Source organism: Pogonomyrmex barbatus, unplaced genomic scaffold, assembly GCF_055798465.1.
Source record: "Pogonomyrmex barbatus isolate J1 unplaced genomic scaffold, ASM5579846v1 scaffold6, whole genome shotgun sequence".
Classification (NCBI taxonomy): Eukaryota; Metazoa; Arthropoda; class Insecta; order Hymenoptera; family Formicidae; genus Pogonomyrmex; species Pogonomyrmex barbatus.
The window spans coordinates 5,289,158-5,296,790 of NW_028297160.1; the positions used below are offsets into that span (position 1 = coordinate 5,289,158).

The 7,633-nt window shown below is 43.3% G+C and overlaps 1 long non-coding RNA gene across 1 annotated transcript; it reads right to left on the minus strand.

Moving 5' to 3' along the window:
• Positions 1 to 1,605: 1,605 nt before the first annotated feature.
• Positions 1,606 to 2,241, minus strand: LOC148935113 (uncharacterized). The gene is made up of 2 exons (XR_016140734.1): positions 1,759 to 2,241; positions 1,606 to 1,693 (listed from the first exon to the last, which is right to left on the minus strand). It is a non-coding gene; the product is annotated as an uncharacterized LOC148935113 (long non-coding RNA).
• Positions 2,242 to 7,633: the final 5,392 nt, after the last annotated feature.

Consider the following 7,633-nt stretch of genomic DNA (forward strand, 5'->3'; position numbering starts at 1 on the left):
AAAAAAGTTAAAATTAAAGTTATGAGTTACAAAATCTAATATCTTTCTTTATTTTTCAAAATCTGGAACGAAGAAATATTAGTAAGCTCTAAAATATCTGAAAAAGCAATGCAAAAATTGCTGTTTACGTATTAACAAAATTGATAAAACCTCACTCTTCCCTCAAAAAAATGTATACGCTCATGGAAGAAAGAGAAAGAAAGAGAGAGAGAGAGAGAGAGAGAGAGAGAGAGAGAGAGAGAGAGAGAGAGAGAGCCGTAAAAACTTTTTTCACGCACTATTATTATTGAAATGCCTTCTCCGCTGACAGTGAAACGCCCGTCGTTACATCGACGCGAGATTGCACCGTCATGTTGATTGCGCGAAATTAAAAAGGCGGCTATCATGACGCGCCCGCAAGAAAAGTACAAACAGATTGTAAGCGTTTATTCGTTATGTCGAAGAATATCTTCCAGAAGCCGCGAACTGTCCGTGAGAATAATTGAGACGCGGAACGAGCCAGGGAACTAGATTGAGAATTCGCGTAATAGCCCATTTGCCACAGTAATGTAATTTGTAGCTGAACGTTAAGAGAGATTGCGCGCCGTCGTTTCTTTTTTCTTCATTCGCGCTCATACGAAGAACCGCACAGCGTGTAAATTATTGGTACTAACGTGAGTCTCCTTTAATTCCGCAGACCACTTACTCGCGAGGTATTCATGCGCGGCGATCCGCTCGATAGCAGATGAAAGGTAAGGGAATGTAAGAGGCAAGAACGGCAATTATTCTGACGTATCTCTTTGTCATGCTATTACATCGCGATTCTCACGAACCTTCCAGCTATAGCGTCTTTATTTTTGCTACTTGCGCTCGCGAGCATTGTAGAAATATTTTAGATAATTTCATAAATAATGAAACCTAAAGTAAAGAGAGGGAAAGAGAGAGATAGAATTTAGCAATTTAAAAAAAAAAAAAACGAGTTGCCAAATACGTAGCCGAGACATGTACATTGTAATTTTCGTTTCGTACGAGATAAAAGGCAGGCATGTTAAAGATCGAAATAGATCGGTCCCTCAACAACCGCAACCGAGGCAATTTGCAACAAATTATAACGGCCACATTATGGTAATTGCCAATTAAGATTTCGCAGCGCAAAATGTATTCCGTATAATGACACCGGGGCGCGTAAAGAGTTAAAATTGGCACCCCGAGGGTCCGCATAATCCACGAAATCCCCGTCGGGCTCCCGCCTAGAGACGCGGATGCGAAACGTCAAACGGCCGTGGCTGATTCATTTAACGTCGCGCGGACGATCCGCCAATAATGGGGATCGCGAGCGCGAGCACGCAACGCAACGTGAGCGCAAAACTAGTTTCAAGAATCCCTTAATGGGGCACCTGCCGCTATAATGTAAAGCATTTGCAGCCGAGCGTGTTCCTGCTCTAATTTCACATGCGAGAGAAATAACAGGGACGATATAACTAGTCCGGTCTCTGCATGAGCTCGTAAAGCATACTGATAAAGCGCGATTTAACGTTGAACGCTCGTGATCATATTCATTCGACGCCACGACGCAACATTTTATCCGTCCGTTATACAACTACAGGGAGTAAAGAAAAACTGCGATTTCTTTCGATTTCTTTGTTCATGTATTTTTTTTAGCACGTATATTTCGATTAGATACACAGATGATTTATGGTGCTACGTTTGGCGCCTGAAACACAGGTATGAAAAAGGACGACAGCGATATTAAAATAAATATAAGAATTACTAGTTTACCTTCTCGATCGGCCTCGATCGTTTTCGCAAGAGAGATTAGCATTCCTTCGGCAAACCATCACATCCTATTCCTATTTAAACTTATCAAAGGCCGAAAGGATATATATTGATCTGATTCTGCGGTTTGAACAAAACTCCGCTAGAGATTCGCTCGTGAAATTCGTCTCGGTCCGGCGACTACGAATAGCCGAATCCTTTTTCTTCTCTCGCATTTCGCGATATTCCGTTTCACCTGCCGAAAATGGCGCAGATGGGTCGACGAGAGGTACGGATGTCGGCCGACATCTTAAGATCCTAGGCATTTGCTAGTTTAGGTTTTTGCCGGTCTCCGGACAGGCGGCTGACGAAATCGGTATATCTGTTAATACCTTCTTCAGCCAAGGATCACCTGCCTCTTCCTCGTTCGTCCTTGGATAATTGCACCCATCAAGATATATGGTCCGTCGCGTTGGCAGGCAGATTCCACAATGTGGTCAAGATTTATCATGCTAGAACAGGCCAAAACACACGCAGCATCTTTGTGAGTTGAAGATTCTCGCGTAAAGAAATCGAAAAACGTTACTTTAAAAACTACAAAATTACAAATATTATATAACACAAAATTGAAATTATTTATAAAATATAAGTCTTGTAAATTAATTTCTTTAACTAATTTTTAAATTTAAATTAATTTATGCATTTAATAGTTAGACATGTATAAAAATAGATTATGAAATGACTTCTAATAAATTCAGGAATTCCTGACACACGCTGTAGAACCTGGATCGCAATTAAGCACGTGTCCTTTAAATTGGCTGGCGTAGCAACATAATTCGGCAATTATGTTTAATTATCGAGAGCGATACGCATTGACGCTTACGTAAGGCCGTTAATTAAAAAAGAAAACATTTTTCGCAATTTCTCGTAAATTAAACGAAATTTTCGCCGCAAGACATTATACGGTGCGCAACCTGTTCTTCGGATACTTGAAGTATCACGCAAGTATAAAAAAATCTGAAACGGAGATTGTTTATTCGCGGTAATTTAACTTAACGAGATCGTAAACTCTCCGTTAAGTTTTATTATCTACGTATAAAATAGGTGGCAAAGTACTTTATCGGTGAAGTACTTATTATAAAACTTTATCGGCCAGATGACTGGAGTTAAGAATTTTAACGATGGGGGGATGAATTTGTACAGTTTTTCTTGAAACATCTCGAGCGTCACAGTGAGTCTTGCTTATAATCCGCAAGAGCGGATATATTCGATATATTTGATTCCTTTGCACAAACGCGAAAGAAATTCTTTTATCTTAATCTACTCTCAATTTGAGAAAATTTGAGGAAAAAGAATTTTAAGTTTGAAAAGGGACGCGAAAGAAGAAACGTAAAATTCTTATGTTAGACCCATCTAAGAAATATTTATACGCCTTTGTTCGAAGTAATCTTCTCTGACCCAAGATTTCCTCTCGAGATCGTGCGACTTCTTCCGCGAATTCACCGCGTAGCGATTAACCGCTGCGCCACTTTTTCACCAACGCCATGCCGGTCCACCTGCGGATGACAATCTGTTGTGAGGAGGCGCGGTGAAATTTCTTCTTCGTCTCTTTCCGCTTTTGCTGGTCGCCATACGGCGCGCGGTTATGCCCGAGGAAGGGAGAGAGAGAGAGAGAGATTTAAAATCTCGGACGAGCGGTCCGAACGGTACCGTTATTTCGCAGCATGGAGCGCGTGCCCGGCGTCAGCACGGATTTCGACTGGTCCTACTCTTAATCCCGGAGGATGCCGCCCCGAGATTACAAAGGATAAAGGTTTCAGAGCGGTCGACTCCTAAACCCCTCCCCCCTCATCTCCCTCCCTCCCATCCCTCGCGTCGAGAGGCAAAGCCGGGAAAGCCGACGCGTGCGTCGCAGCCGCGCTTCGCAAAGCGGGACCACCTGTTGGGAGAAAGCGCGCGTTTATCGATCACGTTTTCCTGAAACGTGAGTTGCGATATTTTCGGAGGATTTGCAGCGAGCCTGCGTTACGAAACGCATGTTCGGGACCAACGAGCATCTCGTAATTGAGCATTCGTATCTCTCGCAACAACGCCTGAATGTAATGCAAAAAGAAAAGAAACGTTCGATTAAAAAATAATTTTGCGATTAGATAGAACAACTCTCATAATAATTCATCGCGACCTAAAACCTTATATTATCCGCACCTACATCTTTGTCAACGAGGGAGAATGAGAAATGACAAACTGATATATACTTATGCCCACATCCTGTAACGAGAATTCCTCAACCTCGCATCACGGCGCACCAGGCATAAACTTGTTCGCATCGCGCGACCGCGAAACGTTTCATTACGGGGGGAACGGGCGTCGATAATCAAAATATTCGGTACCCTCGACGGAGTGCCGATCGGAAAGAAATTACTATCGTCCGGGAATCGAGCCGGGTGAAAGCCGAGGAATCTCGCGATCGAGCCTTGATTTCTGACCGGTCGATCGCTCCAAGTGCTACGCGCGCGAGTAATGGGCAGGGGTAACAACTCGAGTAATCTGCCTACGCAATTTTACTGGATCAGCTCGAGGCAGGTCTTACTCGCTCCGTTTTGCCGTCCGCTCCCGCCTGCCTCCCTCTCGCACGAGCAGGACTCGCGGCGTTGCACGTTTCATTTGCACGAACGCTCGTGGCGGCCCCGCAAGTTTGTGCGTGCAAAAGTCAGCGTGAAGTCGTAACGACCGGGTCGCCCCGTGGAGGTTGGACACGCACGTTGTGGCCGCCGGGTTCCTCTTACACGGGTTCTCGTCCACCGTAGCGTGCAGTAAATCTCTTCGCGAGAAAAAAGAAGTGTCTCGATCGAGCGCCAGCGTCACGGCGTAACGGCGAAACGTTCTCTGTCCCTTTCGCGCGAATTACTCGCGGCTGATTAATCATTCTTCCGTTAATTGATCGTGATATTGGATGTCGTCCATTCATTCGCGCGAAATGTAAAAAGATTTATCTATCCGAATCCGTATCGAATTGAGATTCTGATATATGTATATTTGTCTCGAAGAAATAGAGTGTCTGAAATTGTCGGGGTAAACGATGGGGGGGGGGGGGTGGGACATAGCTTGCCGAGATTAAAGGAATAAAATATTCGTGAAACCACGTGTGGCAAAATGAGGACTCGCGTAATTCTCCCAAGGCGGCCGCGTGCAAAAAAAATGTGCACGTTACAGTCGAAACACGTAAATATAACGGAATTTGTTGTTGTTTCACCGAAATATTTTCAACATGGCCTGTTATAAAGTTTCTGCATATGTATATCCCTGCATCTGTGAAATCGTGATGGTTAAAAAGCGCGACCCATAATTAATGGCTATAAATTAATATAATAAGGTGCCATCATTTTATGAGCTGATGCAGCAATGAAAAATTCTGGTTAGTCGAAACGGTAAAGCAATATGTTCTCGCAACTAATTTATTAGCTGTACAAGAAAAATGTTTATTTTTAAGAAATACACATACATTTTTCATAAAATGTATATTTTTATCTCACACCTGGTAATAAATATCTTTATCCTAATTACAGCAAAAATTAACAGCAAACAAAGTTTCTTCCTTACAAAATTCCTTTTAAGATTCCTTTTTAATTATAAAACATATATGTATATTTCTCAATTTATCGATAACAGCGACAAGTTGCCTAGAGCGCTTTCAATTGCTTATTATTTGCACAAACAAAGGTACGCAATAAAAGTAATGAAAATATTCGCTGAAATCTATTATGACAGTTGCGTACTGCGAAATCTTAACGAATGAGACAGAAGCAGATGTGGCGACGAGCGAGATAATTCGGTTCTTTCTCTCCATGGCAAAGACGCAAGGTGGAACCTGTCGCTAACGAACCGGTAAGACAACGAGGCATCCGTAACACGCATAAAGTCCGATGGAAACGAAGAATCGTAAAGTTTCCAACGGACAGGGACATTAAAATCAAGAGACCATACATTAGCGCAAGGGTAATGAGCGCCCTGCGGCCTAAAAGTGCGTTACTGGAAAATAACTCGCGTAGCCACGGTCGAATTAGTTCCCATATCGTGCGATTCGAACTCGTTAAACGTGACTTGAGTTGTTTGAAAATTGATGCATCAATAAATTAAAATTCCCGAGTCGAAAAATAGAATTAATCCAGTAAAGAATTATACGTAGAATGATTTTTCACTTATCGAAGTGAAGTCGGTCAGCAATGTGAACCTATTTGCAACATAAAGAATAATATTAATTAAGAATAATATTAATTAATAATATTAATTAAGAATGTTGAGAACTATACATTATTTTTTGTATAACAAACAAAAAGCGCAATTCTGTCGAGTTGGCAGGATCCAGTCAAGTATCTCTCGCGTCATCTTCGCTGCCACTTTAATTGCATAAAAGGCCAAAAAGAGATGAGTCCGATTTTGTCGATCGCGTTACCGCACCCTTACTGCCAAACAAGGCCATCAAACGAACGGACACTGCGAAGGTGCCTCAAGGCGCGGGTGGGGATGGCGAAGCGTGGCGGAGCGTGTGCCTCGGCTTGCCGAGCGTGGATGCTGGTGGATACCTTCGTCGCCCGGAGCGTGGCGATTATCTTTCGTTCGTGGCGCATCAAACGAGAGCGCGGTGGTCACCGCGCGTCGAACGCGTCCCGCGCGCATCCTCCGCGTCCCCGTGGCCTTTTTCTCCCGAAGGCGCCCGCACGATCCCGGGATCCGCGCCCACGTCATTATCCACCTCATCGGCGATTCACTGGCCGGCACTCGGCCGATTGCGAGCCGCGCTTGAAACTCGCGCTCGCGATCGCACGCACACCGCGCGAATTTTCCGCGGCCGCGTCTTCCTTCGCCCGCGAAGCGTGGTAACGCGTCATTACGGGTGGATGCGCGTACAACATTTCATTAGAATATAAGCGCAGGATGCGAATGACGATCGGACCGTTTGATATGCAGATCGGGATGGATCGGGCGCCACCGCGAGAGAATTCACGACGTCTCGTCTCGTCTCTCGATGTTAGTTCTCTCTTTTCTCGTCGTACCCGCGATGATGACCATGTCTTCTCGATCATTAAAAACGATCGAGACTAGATCTTACGGGTTGTTACTCTTCCTTCCTAGGTGATCGCGGACGACAACGGTCCGGCTTAAGCACTCATAATTTTCTCCCGCGAGGCAATTTATGGTGTATCGATAGGATATCACCGTCAAGCAAGGTGCTACGGTCGAACGTTTTACATTCGAATGCAACAAGAAAGACGGCCCGAGGTACGAATGTGCGCGAGCGACGTTGCCGCCAAACAAGCGCGGCAATTTTCCCGTTGCAAAAGCAATCTCGGCGTTTATAATGTAAAATTATCTCCTCAGTAACTTTTTATTACGTTTAATGTAGATGCACAACGCGCGAATGAACGGACTTGACATCTAAAGCACGAATCCCGATTTGCATCTCGATCGAGAAATCGTTAAGGACCATGTCGTGAGATGAAAGTCCAAGTCTATCATTTAAGACACTTAAAATCTGCGATCGTCGCGCCACGAGAAATACCGTTTTTTTTTCCTTTTTCACAAAAATTTTGATGATAGACTGATGCATTGTTATTTCGCAAAAAATTAGTATCTTTAGCACGATATCGAAATAAAAAAAAAAAAACAGCACTCCATCTGAAGATTTCAATGAATATGATCGCGCAATAAGCCAAACCAAATGTCCTTTTTTATGAAAAATTAATTTAAATGTCAAAAGAATAAAAATAACAATGTAATATAGCCATATTAAAATAAATATGCAATTTAAATACTATAATGCAAAATGAAAAAGATTGCTACAATCGACAGAGCCAAATTTTCCAATATCACGTCGTAAAATTGAATCCAAATGATTTAA